Raw genomic sequence first — 13,287 nt, forward strand, 5'->3', positions numbered from 1 at the left:
TATAAAACTAACACAACTTATTGCTTAGTTAACTGTAAATAATTAAAGCATGGTACAGCATCTAAACCACGTATTAAGTTGAAAGCATTTTACTTTCTTGAATCATGACAAAATTAACTTTATGAAATACCTAGGTATTTTGAAATGCTTTAAATTCAAATAATCTAAGTATTCCCGTTACTGTACTAGCTTTAATTTCCCTTCTCTTTTTTTTAAACTCTACTTTTCACATAATGTTCAATCAAAAAGCACAAACTAAGCACAGGAACTCAAACACTACCATCATCATCATCAAGCATAATTTTAAATGTCTCAAATACAGAAGAAAGTGATATCAGCATCAAAATTCACGTTTCAATAAGCTTCTTCATAACCTCTTAACAAACTTAGCCAAACTTCCAACTAGTTTTCAATGTACCAACTGCCTAACTCAGCCTGGCGATCTTTGTACAGTTCAATGCTAGCTAACTGCAAGTAAACATTTTGCCATTTCCTGTTGCCTTACAACCATTTCAGTCAGAATACACTTGCTCTGAAAAATCAAGCTTGCACAAGCTCACTAGAGGTGTTATAAGCTGATAGTTAATTTTTTTTAAGACTGTCTGCCTTAAACATGCTCCATTCCAACTAAACTCATACAAGCCATCTGCCTAAGCAGACTGAATGCTCAAGAAATCACTGAAAATGATCTATCTGCTCCAAAGAACTTGTATAACAACTCCCCTTGAAAATCCTGGCCTCTCTGCAGGGAAATAAGAAGCGGCAACAGGAACAGCAGTTTTGTCTTCTGTCTTAATGCTCCTTCTGCCAACACGACGAAGGCTGTAGTTTGATATAAATGCAAAAAGGTAAACAGCAGAGGAAGTTGGATAGAAATAAGTAAGGAAGCCCCTGGAAAGTACATTAAGAACAAAGCAGGGTTGGAAACAGGAGAATTATTTCTGCTATACCCACTCCTCCACAGAACCAAAAGTGACTCCACTGTCCCAGAAACTTAATATTCCTGTATGTATAAAACCTATCAAAAAGCATGTCATAACCTTCTTTATTGAGAAATGCAGGAGACAATGATCAATTACTACCACACCCTAAGGACTGAGAATGGGTTTAAAAACTCTTTTGCAGTTCTGTCTGAAAACCAGGAAGTCATTCAAAAAAACCAACCCACCACACAAAAAAAAAACCAATCCAAAACACACATTACTACTAATCTCCCTGCAGTGAAAATGGTTAACTGCTGAATCCCATAAACCCCCTTGTTAGAGAGCACCTCCCATCGGTACACGAAATAGACTATAAAGATACCAGTTTTCAGCTGAATCCACCAACAGGCCAAGAGAGACAAGAGGGATGTTGTAACTGTTCTTTTTAAGGACAGTGCTTGAACTAGCACAAAGTGACAGCAACGGAACTCTCATAAGGTTGTTTCGCCACCACAGTGTGTATGTGGATCTTTTCTGCTTCCATCGTTGGAATCTCAGTGAGTGAGACACAGCAATCTTATTCCCCAGTGAGAGTATTATATCCTGGTAAATTTTAGAACAGAAGTTTCATTGTATTTCTGCATGTGGACAAGCCTTAGCTGAAGCTACAGCTTCACAGTCTGTTTGAAACCAGGTAAGTCTCCACTGTCAGAAGAGAAGGAGGGTGATCTTGCTCGCTTTCGTCCTAACCACCCTCTCACCACCAGTACTAGCCCTTGGGTCACCACATAGTCAGCCAGATCAAGAAGCCTATCTGGCTGAAAGGTAACTGGGGGAAAGGAATGAAAATAATTTTCGATTTCAGCTGCATCACATGCCATATGAACACTAACAATGGCACAAGAAACAGGAAGAGTACATAACCATGGATAGAACCAACTCTTTCAGCATCAGGGCAAATCTATTATGAAATACACCCTGAAAAAGGAGGAAAAAGGAAGGATACAGAATATGGATAATTATAGTTAGCACATATTTAGCTACGATAGCAGCCAAGGTTCTCATACATTAGAGCCGAGATGAGTCCTGACAACCCAAAAGTGTCATAAAGACCAAAATTCTTCTCAAGCATAATAGATATCACAGGAAAATGCACACAGAGAAAGCTGCTTAGTCTATGCTAAATGCCAGGAATGTCAGTTCACGAACAGCACAAGTTCAGTCATGAAAGAAAGAGTAAGTAGCCGGAGCTAATAAGGCTAAGTGTGAGAAGTCTAAGCAGGTGAAGGCAAAAAACTATCTTTGCCCTGGAAATTATGATAAAGCCAGTGGAATACTTTACAGATCACAGTAAGTCAGGAAAATTAATTTAGCAGTAACACTTTGAACAAGCGGACCACAAGTACATAAATCAGTGACAAAGCTACAGCAGGTAATGCAGATGATGTAGAACACAGAAGGTGGCAAAAACTTTACTCCTGCTGACAAAAAAAAGAAAGGCCAGAGTTATGAAACTGTAAACAAGACTGCATGATTCAAATTATTATCTGGAAATTCAGGTCAAAAAACTGGAATTAGAGAAGACAGAGTATGAGTATTGAGTACAACAGCTGTATCCACTGTGACAGTTAACATCTTGCTACTTTTTAGCAAAAGACATTTTCATATAACAAAATTTTGTGTCTGTGTGTGAGACACAGGCAGACAGAACATGCTCTCTAAAATTGTCAAAGGCTCAATTTGTCATTTTTCTCCTACATAATGTGGGATTTTCAGAGTGATCTGGTTTCCAGTGTAATTTCATTTCCATCAGACTAAGTCCCCTGGGTAAACAGTAATCAACTGAGGCACCAGGAAGAAAAATTGTCCATACCTTATTTGTTGCAGAAGTTAAATGATGTTTTACAAGAAAATAAATAGAACTGCACAAGTCAAAGGGAAATCTGTGGGTTATAAAGCAACTATATAGAACCCCGAGAAGTTAATTCTGTCTGTGTCTTGTTCATATACATTGCTGGAGAAATCACAGATTTTTCAGATTAACCTCTTCATCTTCCTCTCATTTTTCTGGGTACTGAGATAAAGACAAAACTGAGGAAGAGCGAGGGAGCACAACAGCAACTTAAGCCAGCATAAGCTGTGTCTGTAACACCTGAACATCTAAAAAAAAAAAATCTGTTGAAAAGTTATGACAGGAGGTACTTTTGAAGTTTACAGCCTCTGTGCCTCAATTCTTCATCAATAAAACAAAAGACAACACAAGCCTTTTTATGTACAGACTGATGTGAGAAATAATACATTAATGTTTGGGAAATGTACAGGCTGAGAGTAAAAAACACCTATCAAGTTTATTAACAGAGTAATAATTCTACTCTAATAAATATGGGATTTAGACTGATGTAACACATGAATTTACAGAATGAATTCCAAAGATGAAACACTGAATGACAACCCAATTCAATCCACCTTCCAGACTGAATGAGTCAATAGGAGGAAGAGTTCATAATCAAAGGGGGGGGGAGAACAACACCGGTTTAACAACAAGTTTCATTCTCGTATTTCCCCATTTTCCACTTTTATGTAAGCTTAGAGGAATCTTCTTAAATTACCCATAGCTCAAGTGAAAATATCCCCCTTAAATGGTAAAATGCTTAAATAGATCACGACTTGTGCGTTTTTTCCAAGGCTCTTTGCATCATTTGTTTTTCCACCACACACAATTTTTAAGTAACTTCACTGAGCCATCTAATAATTCAACTGAAAAAAGAATACTGGAAGCATTTTAAAAATCAACCTTTTAGTTCTGCTGAGAAATCCACTCTGAAATACTACAAACCCCAAGTTCTGATGAAATAATACATACTATAGCTGGGAAAAAAGTAATACTCCTATCCAAATTCAATTTATGTTTTAACTTGGGGTGGGGGGGAGAGAGAAATCAAATTTTTCACTTACATTTATCAGGCATCTGAGGAAAAATAAGGTACCTCAAACATCAACCTCATATTTACAAATTCAGCAAAGGAAAGAAAAAAGACAACTGACTATTAGCACCCTGTGACAAGTTGTTATCTGTAAAGATGACACTTTCTTCCCAGCAAGAAAGCCTCTCCAAAGTATACACCTATCCACACCAATTTTGGTGAAACACAACATTAGTTACTCAGAAGCATTAGCTACCCAGAAGTATGAGGAAAAAAAAAAAAGTCCAAAGGAAGATATCCACTAAAACAATTGGGCACTCTGAATTCATAAGTAACATTTTCAAGGAAAAACGGCATAAGAAAATACAGAATGAATTAGAAGATATTCAGGAAGGAAAAGAAAAAAGGTAAATGCATAGACACTAGCTTTATCAGATCAATGAAGTATCACCACAGTGTTTCTTTAAAGCAGACTACCACCACCAGACCAAAGCAGGCAAGTAAGAGCAAACTACCAAAAATTAAACAAAAAAACCCCTTATTTCTTATTAAGAGAAAACATCTTAAAAATCATGAGAAAGTATCTTAAGAGAAAACAAACATTTCCAGAGCTTGTGAAAGAAGCAAAGTTTTTTATACCTACTGTACTGGTCTACAGAAATGTACCCCAAGAATAATGTCTTCATAATTCCTATAGGTGCAAAAAACATTGCAGCTGAACTGTTTAAACATCAACATGGTTGTTAAGGCCCCCCCCCCCCCCCATTTCTGGCACAGAAGTTCTGCAAAAAGAACTTAAATTCGTCAAATACACTAGAGAAGCTGATTATGTTAAAGAGATATGGAATAAAGAATTCTAGTGGACAACTGTAATTTAGAAGTTAAAAGACACAGAATGATAAACTCACATTTAAAGCAAAATTTTGCTGTTAGAATAATTGAAAGTAGAACTAAAGGGTTAGTCTTCATTGTAAGCATGAACTACTACTATTTATCGTATTTTCAGACCCATGAAGAACCACAGTGGCTCATCAACACCGAAAACCCCTCAAACCGTATTTTAGATGTAGTATAGCATAAGCATATACTTATAAACATGAAACAGCTCTCACAGGAGAGATTTTGATTCTCTGCTCCCAACTGTTAGTTACTTGCTGCTGGTCTAGAATAACGGATACAACGTCCACAACATCTCGATCTTCCTGTGTGATACTCACACCAAAGTAAATACAAAGCATATAAACAAACAGCACATCAAGTATCGAGTACAATTTCAATTTTAGAAAAAGATGATCTTCTGAGGTACCAACTAAGGATCAATCAACACAGTGCATTTGAATCACCAAATCAACTCTCATTTTGGCTACTACTTGCCAACAACAAAACTAAACTAACATATTGGTAATTCACTATCCTCATCCAGCTGCCTCCAGGCACCATATCCAGAGTTGCTACTGGTTCTAAATATTCATTCCATTATCAGGAAAGCGATAGGAAGAAAAAGAAAATTCATGACAGGATGCATTATCAAACCCTCCTTCAGCTGGTCAAAAAATCTTAGGATGGTGCAGGTAAGTGAAAAATTTCAGTCATATACCTGCTAACCAGAGGCTGATACTGATCACATAGGGTTTTTTTCCATGACTGAAAACACATCAGCTTACAGCAAGGTTTCACTACCACTACGCTAACCTTGCTGCAGCCATTGCCACTGATGAAAATGAAGGTTTTCATTTCGCTTCAAAGCTTTTCGTTTTATGAAAAAAAAAATCTGTTTTCCCAATCCTTAAGCATGGAAGGAAAGGGAAAGGAATTAATAGCTTCTCAAACGCCATAAGGGGAATTCATGTTTCAAGTTACATCTTCACTAGACACGTTACAAACTGTCAACCACAGCAATCTGGCTAAACTGCTAGAAGAATAAGAACAGTAAGAATTTTCAGGCTATTCTGGAGGTTATCTTCCTGTCTAATTACCAGACCTATCATGAATAAACTCTGACACAGCAAGAGAGCTATAAAGCACTTAAGAAATCTGACATTACTACCTCACCAACTATCTTACTAAGGAAGATAGTCAGTATATCATCTTAAAAAAAAATATCCCATTGCACGTGTGTGTGCACGCAGATGTGCGCGTATACACACACACACACAATTATAAGCAGTCAGGAAAAGCACCTGGGATTTTAAGGTCCCACTGCGATTAATAAAGCACTGTCTGAAAGACGAGGTCAAGACACATGGAGGGCTATGAAAAAACGGAGCCTGAAACTGTAGAACAAGTCACTGGATTTTTCACCTTCAAGCTCCAGAGAATTTATGTCACAACTTAAAAAAAAAAAAAAACCAAAAAAAAAAAAAAAAAAAAAAAAAAAAAAAAAAAAAAAAAAAAAAAAGAAGAAATCCTCACAGCTAAAGGATTTGGGAAAATGCATTAAAAGAAAACCGTCAGAAATCACCAAACAATATTTTATTTCTAAATTAGAAATATACAAATTCTAATATAAAATATAATTTAAACTATAGATTAAGCTTTTAGTTTATCAAAATTTTGGTCTTTTACCAACCTATTCACCTAAAAATTAAGCTAAGCAGATCCACCTTTCTTATTTAACTTTCAAATTCATAGACTTGTTCTGTTAAAACTTATTCAAAACCACATTGAAGTACTTCATTGCTAAGACAGCAGAAAAATTAAAACACCAAAGGATGCGAGGCTCACTTACTGATACACCAGTATATTTTGACAACGATGTTCACTCTCATCTCGTATTAGAAAAATGTCCTGAGACACTTGTACCACAACAAAAAGTAAGAGACTTTTCTTCCCCTCACTGTCAATTTTCACTTCTGGACTAGAAAACTGAAGTTCCACCCACAGCCAATACAGGCCTGTCACCACTATTCCACACCACAGTGTTAGCGAGGACACTCTCCTCCAACCAAAAAAGTCTGTCTGATAACAGAGAGATCCTACCTGGCACACATCACTACTGTTTTTTCTTTACTGGACACATTTCTAAACAATCTCCTTTTTCTTCTTTCACCATTTCAGAGCATTGTAGCTAAGACCACCCTAACACAAAACAATACCTTTCCCTCTTCCCACTCCTAGTCCCGCTGAAGCTAGAGAAAAGGTTAAGCAGCAATCAGGTTACTTAAGGATTGAAGCCTATGGAATTTAAAACATACATTTTTGTGCCATTCCATGTTGCCATTCAGCTGTTACAAAAAAGCGTTATTTGTCTTAAACAAAGGCTCTTCTAAGGACTATTTTCCATTACTTGAGTTTTGCATATTTTACATGAAAGCTTAATGAAAAATTACCCCTGAAACTCCCTGCATGTACTTTTCATTATTTTGAAGCACTCACTTGAACAACACTTCTGTTAAAAAAATACGATGGCAGCCTTTTACATTTTATAGCAGAGAGGAGAAGAGGACATGAGCAAATGTTAAGGAGTCACATGTTTGTGTCTTGCCTTCAACATATTCTTGAATCTCAGCTTAAAAAAAAAAAAATTGGAAAAAAGGTTTCTTCTGTCATAGTTCTCCATTCACAGATGTACATCTTTAAGGAATGATGCAATGTGGAATTCTCCCCTCTTATGAGTGAATTCATGGCTAAACACTAACTACCAAACAGTATGATTTGCTAAGATGTCCATGCAAAGATCTGTATGAAAAAAAATCACATTCTTCTGTTGGCAGTTACATGTGTAAGGAAAACTAAATCACGAAACAAGGTTACATACTGGTTTTGTAAGCACATCAAGGATGCTACAAATAAGTTTCCCACGCTAACATTCCTGATAGCTATGCGTTACTTCTAAAGCAGTATTCATTTTAACTTCATGAAAAAAGTTGAAAATATTAGCAATCAAAACATGACTAGATTTTAAATCTACATCCAATGGATCTCTTTTGGAGGTGTACTAACACAAAGAAATTAACCAAAAGCAAGTAATCATTCTCAGCTAATACTAACCAATCCTTTAAGAAAACCATACATCCCTAATGTAAGCAAGGAGAAAGCAAGCCTGTGAACATACATGTATCCAAACAGGTTTTATTCTCAGCATTTTAAGTTTTATTTGAAAACACATCAACAGCTGGCAACCAAAAAGCTTTGATATCAAGCAAATTGAATTCAACTCTCAAAATGAGTAACTAATGGCTTCTTACAAAACGAAGCAAGTATCAGAAAATTCACAACAAAAAATGCAAAAGGAACTGGCTGTGCTGTAAAGCTCTCAAGAAAAAAAAGAAGCCAAAAGATTTTACACTTAGTCACAACTGGCTACTTGTGTACTTTGCTCCTCTCCTCTATTGTGGGGAAAGTTAACAACAGCTCTCCTGTAACCTTACCAACACTCAATATTTTAAATTATTTTACTAAACCAGATCTATAGAAAGTTCTCAAAGCACCAGTGGGCTCAAGTGGACACTGTAATGTCTCAAAAATGCAACAGCTGACATTTTGATGGTGCAAAGTCATGACAGAACGGCTTTCTGCCATTGTCTATCTATTCAAGACTCTAAACAAGATCCAAGTCAAAACATGGCTCTGTCATGAACTGCAGAGGGAACCTCTGTTAACCATATTCTCAAGTCATGCTACAGCCTTAAGTGTAACAGAGACAGCCAATACAACATAACTGTTTTAAAGACTACGAAACTGTAACTCATTATAACAGAGAACTTTAAGATGTTCCTACATTAATAAGAGAACAAAAACTCAATTTAATGTATGAAAAATGTCACTGCATTTTTCTAACCCGTGAATCCAAAATAGCTCAAACTTCCCAGGTAGAAAAATTCAAGTCTCACTGCATGCAAGCATATGCTTATGAAAGACCTCCTTTCCATCCCCTGCCTCTGCTATGGAAAGACTGTTTCTTTTAACTACCTTCTGCAATACAAAGGTTTACCAAACTGCTCTTCCTAAACATAACCAACTGCTTGGCAAGACAGCTAAGCAACTGACTTTCATCACTACTGGATATTGCAGAATAAGAACCTCTTAAGAAAAATGGAACAAAAGAAAGATTGTGGTGAATGTTCTAAACTCATAGTAAAGGGCAGGTATAGCAGTATAGCTTAATTTTTAATTCTTTTTTCATTAGGTTTGTGTCAGGGGGACAGTATGCATAACAAAGCTCAGTTATGTTAAAGAAAAAAAAGAAAGTTGTGTAGTTATATACCACAAACATCGTGTATGATATAAGACAAGTCTACAGCAACAGTACACAGCACTGTTAGCTTTGCAAAAGGCAAGGTACTACAACAAAAGACAGACATTAACAAGCTGTGTTCCCAAAACATACCCTCAAGTACAGCTTTAAATTTCGAACCCTGATTTTAAACAAGGGTGATATGGATAATAAAACCAGATGCAGCTACACAGAGTTTAAAGGAGACAGATCCATGTTATAAGAAAAACTTAAGATACTGGAACAAGAGAAACCATGTCCATATGTTCAGATTAATACTAGTGCAAACATCCAGGAAACAATTTTCTAAAGGCCACAAAAAAGCCTTCACATGTACAGCTTTTCAAGTAAACAGTAAACCCAGCAAAGTTTCTTACATCTTCAGACAACCACTTCACACTGGTCTCTGCAAGTGCTGGATAAGCAAGACTACTGGTTTGATTAAACAGTGTTTGTGATGAAAAGAAAAAGAATTAAAGTAAGTCTAATAGTTTCTGGGTTTTTGCAGGGTTTGGCTTGTTTTTTAAAAAAATAAATAAATCATGCTTTAAGTGAAAAACTGTTAAGACACACCGCCTTTGATTCCTTTACTTCACAAATGAGGCCATCCTGCTCAGGATGTTTTCAAAATATACCTACAGTTTTTAGATCTGTTAGGATATATAAAACAGTATTTCGGGGGGGGGGGGGGGAAAAAAAAAATTATATATATATATATACACACACACACACTCAAGAGTACTGCCTAACACAAAAGAGTTTGCCATTCAAATACCTGAAATAAGTTCGTAACTTACTTCTAAACCGGAGCAGGAAGGACAGAAATATTTCCCATGGAACTTCATGTATTTTCAATACACACCTGACAGAAACATAACTTTAAAGCCATTTAATAGTAATTTCTTCAAACCGATAAATAACTGAATTCCTATCCATTTTAACCCAGAGTTGTACTCATATTGGGACTAATTGCAATTTTAAGTGTAAGATGTCTTGGAACAAAGGTATTACAGATAGACTTTTAAGAAAGTAAAAGTATCTTATTTTATTGAATAGACACTAATCCACTATTTTTGTTTATCCTGAGTCTCGCTTGTAAGAATTCCAGAACAATAATAAAATGCATAAACCTAAAAGTGTGCATTTAGAACAGAGAGTAGTTGCACTGGTCTATTTCTGAGTACAAATGCACCACAATGTGGGAAATAAAACGTTTATGTAAGGGTGACAGTGTTCCACAGATACAGAAAGAGTAAACTGTTTTGCTACCGCTATCCTTATTGATTATCACCTCCAGATGTAGCCTTCCTGTCAATTCAATGGGCAGAAGTATCACAAGGGCAAATTCTGCAAGACATGAAGTAGCAGCCTGGAAAGATTAAGACAGAGGCTACCCAAAAGAAATACCATTAAGAAAACCTACATGAAAGAAAAGTACAAAAGGTATTGGGGAGAGAGGAGAAAGTTACTATGATACAATCTTACATTTATTTTTAGCTACATTCCCCCTTGCCCCCCCCCCCCAAACACAACATGCTGATACTTGAGTTTCTTCCACTGCAGTTTTATGATTATGTTTATGTTTTCCATTCAAAGTTATCATTACGCATCACCATTGTCCAGGGTATTGCAACAGAATAATCGATACATGTATTTTATATGCTTCCCCAAAATTATTGATATTAGCTACTGTACTTTGTTGGTTCAAAGAATAAACATTACTTCAACTCAAAGAATCAAAAGCATTATTTAAAAAAAACACAAAAAAAAACCCCAAGCAAACAAACAAAAACACCTCCAACACCCTCATGTATGACTTAGGCTTTGCTGAAATAAACATGTTACTTGATCAGGAATATTTATGGTGGGGACTTCTGCCGATTTCTCAAAGTAAAACCTTAAAATATCAAGAATAAAGTTAGCTGCCTAGAGATTTCAGTCACCCCTAAATCTTTCTTACTAGAGACACCATTTCTATTCCATAATCAATAAAGGTCAATCCTCCAAACACCCATCAATAGTCCCTTCCTAAACATAACAATTTTAATATCCATTCGTCAGGCATTTGAGAAGCCTGCTGAAAAACACAGGTTAGGTAGTCTGTCTGTCATAACAAGTGTTGCCACTAGTATACTTAACACGGCACATTAATAACTAAATTCAACAACTTTTTAAAAATACAGGTCCCAGCTCTGCAACTAGGTCAGCAAAAGTGGGCCTTGTGCTAGCTCTGAGCCTGTGACTTCAGAGGGTCTTTGGGCCGATACAAACGTCCAGAGATAGGAATACAACTGCAGAACTGGGAATGTAAATCAAGTTGCACAGACAACATGAAGACAGCTGAGACACCCAAAGTATGTCTACAGTGAGCCTGGGAGTCCTTTGAACATTTAATTAGAACGATTCTTTTCTAAAATAATTTTTTTTTTCCTGTACGGTTGTGTGTTATTGTACATCTTCAAAATACTTAACTGGGCTTCTGAGGGAGCCACCTGAAAATGAAATATGGCACCTTAAAAACCACCTCAACATTTTTGGATGCTTCTATGAGAACAAAATCACTTGAGAACAAAATAAATAATTTTCAAAGGCTGTTCTCTCTGTATACAAACAATGCCGCACAAAGTGGGAGAGCACACGTTAACAGAGCAATTACCAACACACCAAAAACCCCCAACAACCCATCCAACTGGTGAAATCCTCCGTTTTCTTGAGGACAATAACAGAGAATAACCGTGGCCAAACTGCACGCAACTACCCCTGCCGCACACCTTGGACGAGGGGAGAGGGTTATACTGCCTAAAATAAATCTCAACGGACAAGCCCTAAGACATAACTTCGAGAAGAAGCGGCAGGGTGAACTAGAAGAAGATGCGAAAAGCCACAAACGTGGAGGGGGGGGGGGGGGTTGTGCATCGAAATAGGGTTGCTGGAAGCCGAGGCTAGAGGAGTGGCCTACGTGTTAATAATGTTTACAGCGGGCGTGAACGAGCTGGTGCTGGTGGTTTTCATTGAGACTGTAGGAAAAGCGCCTCGGCAGGGCCTTATTTCCAGGCGTCGCCCGGGCCTACACGGCTCCAATCACTCCACCTCAGTAATGGCGTTCGGTGCGAAGGGAAGCGAGAACCAGGGGAGGCAAAGCTGGGTGCAGCGCTGCGGGGAGCCACCGGGCCCTCCTCGCCCGGCGGCACCGGGAGGGGAGGACACGGGGACGGCGGGAGGGGCCGCCCGGCGGCCGGCAGAGCCCCCCGAGGGGCGCGGAGCACTTCCACCCCCCGGCAGCCGGGGAGAGGATGAGGAGCCGTCAGCCATTTTCCCTTGCCCTCCAAAACACCAGCGATGCAGGGCCACACGCCGGGGGCTGCGAGGGAGGCGCTGCCGCCACCCGCCGCTCGTTATCCCCACACACCCCCCCCCCCCCCCCCCCACCACCCCCGCCCCGCGGGGCCCGGCTCGCCCCCTCCTCCCCGCCGCACCCCGCCGTCCCGCACCCCGACCCGGGGAGCCCCATCCCCCGGGGAGCGCCTCCCTCCGCTCCGCTCCGCACGACGGCGGCCGGCTGCAGCACAAACAGCTGCCCCCGAGCAGCCGGCTTCGCCTCGCCGCGTACACGGCCCCGGCCCCGGCCTCGGCTCCGGCCCCGCCCGGGCGCAGCGCTCCGCCACTCACCCCCGCACGGCTTCTCCTTGTCCCGCGGCTGCTGCTGCGACGGCCCGGTGCCCTCCTGGGTGCTGCCGAAGGAGCGCGGCCGGGGACCGCCTCATCCCAGGTAGCCAGCAGGGCAGAGTCTCATGCCAGGCCCCGCGATCCCGGGCGTGCGGCCGGCTGACTGAGGGGGCGGCTCCGCTTCCCCGGTCCCGTCTCCCCCCCCCCCCCCACCCACCCCCCCACCCTCCTTCCCCGGGCGGGCGCCGTGTACTGCGACGGAAAGAGGGAGGGCGAAGCTGCCGCCGCTGCCCGCGCTTCAGATCCCGGCCCAGGCCGCTCCGCTTCTCTCCGGCGCCGGCGGCACCGCCGGGGCGTTTTTCCTGCGTCACCAGCTCCTGCCCGGCGGCCCTGGGCTTACGGCTCCGGCTAGGGCTTGGCCGGGGCCTGCGCGCTCCGCTCCGCCCCGTCCGGGGACCGGGCGCACGCGGGGGAGGGGGCGCACACGCACCGCGCGGCCTCTGGCGGGGGCCCGGGGCTCGGCTGGGCGGCTGCGGGCGGGGGCAGGCGGGCGGGCAGG

The 13,287-nt window shown here is 40.5% G+C and overlaps 1 protein-coding gene across 4 annotated transcripts in view; it reads right to left on the reverse strand.

Annotated features, from left to right (window-relative positions):
* The window catches only part of USP9X (ubiquitin specific peptidase 9 X-linked), a 104,698-nt gene extending 91,782 nt beyond the window's left edge, over positions 1 to 12,916 (reverse strand). For 2 of the 4 annotated variants that reach the window (XM_030020150.2, XM_030020149.2), the window contains exon 1: positions 12,732 to 12,915. The gene's annotated coding sequence lies outside the window, so the exon portion shown is untranslated. Of the gene's footprint in view, positions 1 to 12,731 lie in introns of all 4 variants that reach the window. The other 2 variants (XM_030020151.2, XM_041124899.1) reach the window with 1 other exon arrangement.
* Between the last annotated feature and the right edge of the window lie 371 nt (positions 12,917 to 13,287).

Source organism: Aquila chrysaetos, chromosome 7, assembly GCF_900496995.4.
Source record: "Aquila chrysaetos chrysaetos chromosome 7, bAquChr1.4, whole genome shotgun sequence".
NCBI classification, from domain to species: Eukaryota; Metazoa; Chordata; class Aves; order Accipitriformes; family Accipitridae; genus Aquila; species Aquila chrysaetos.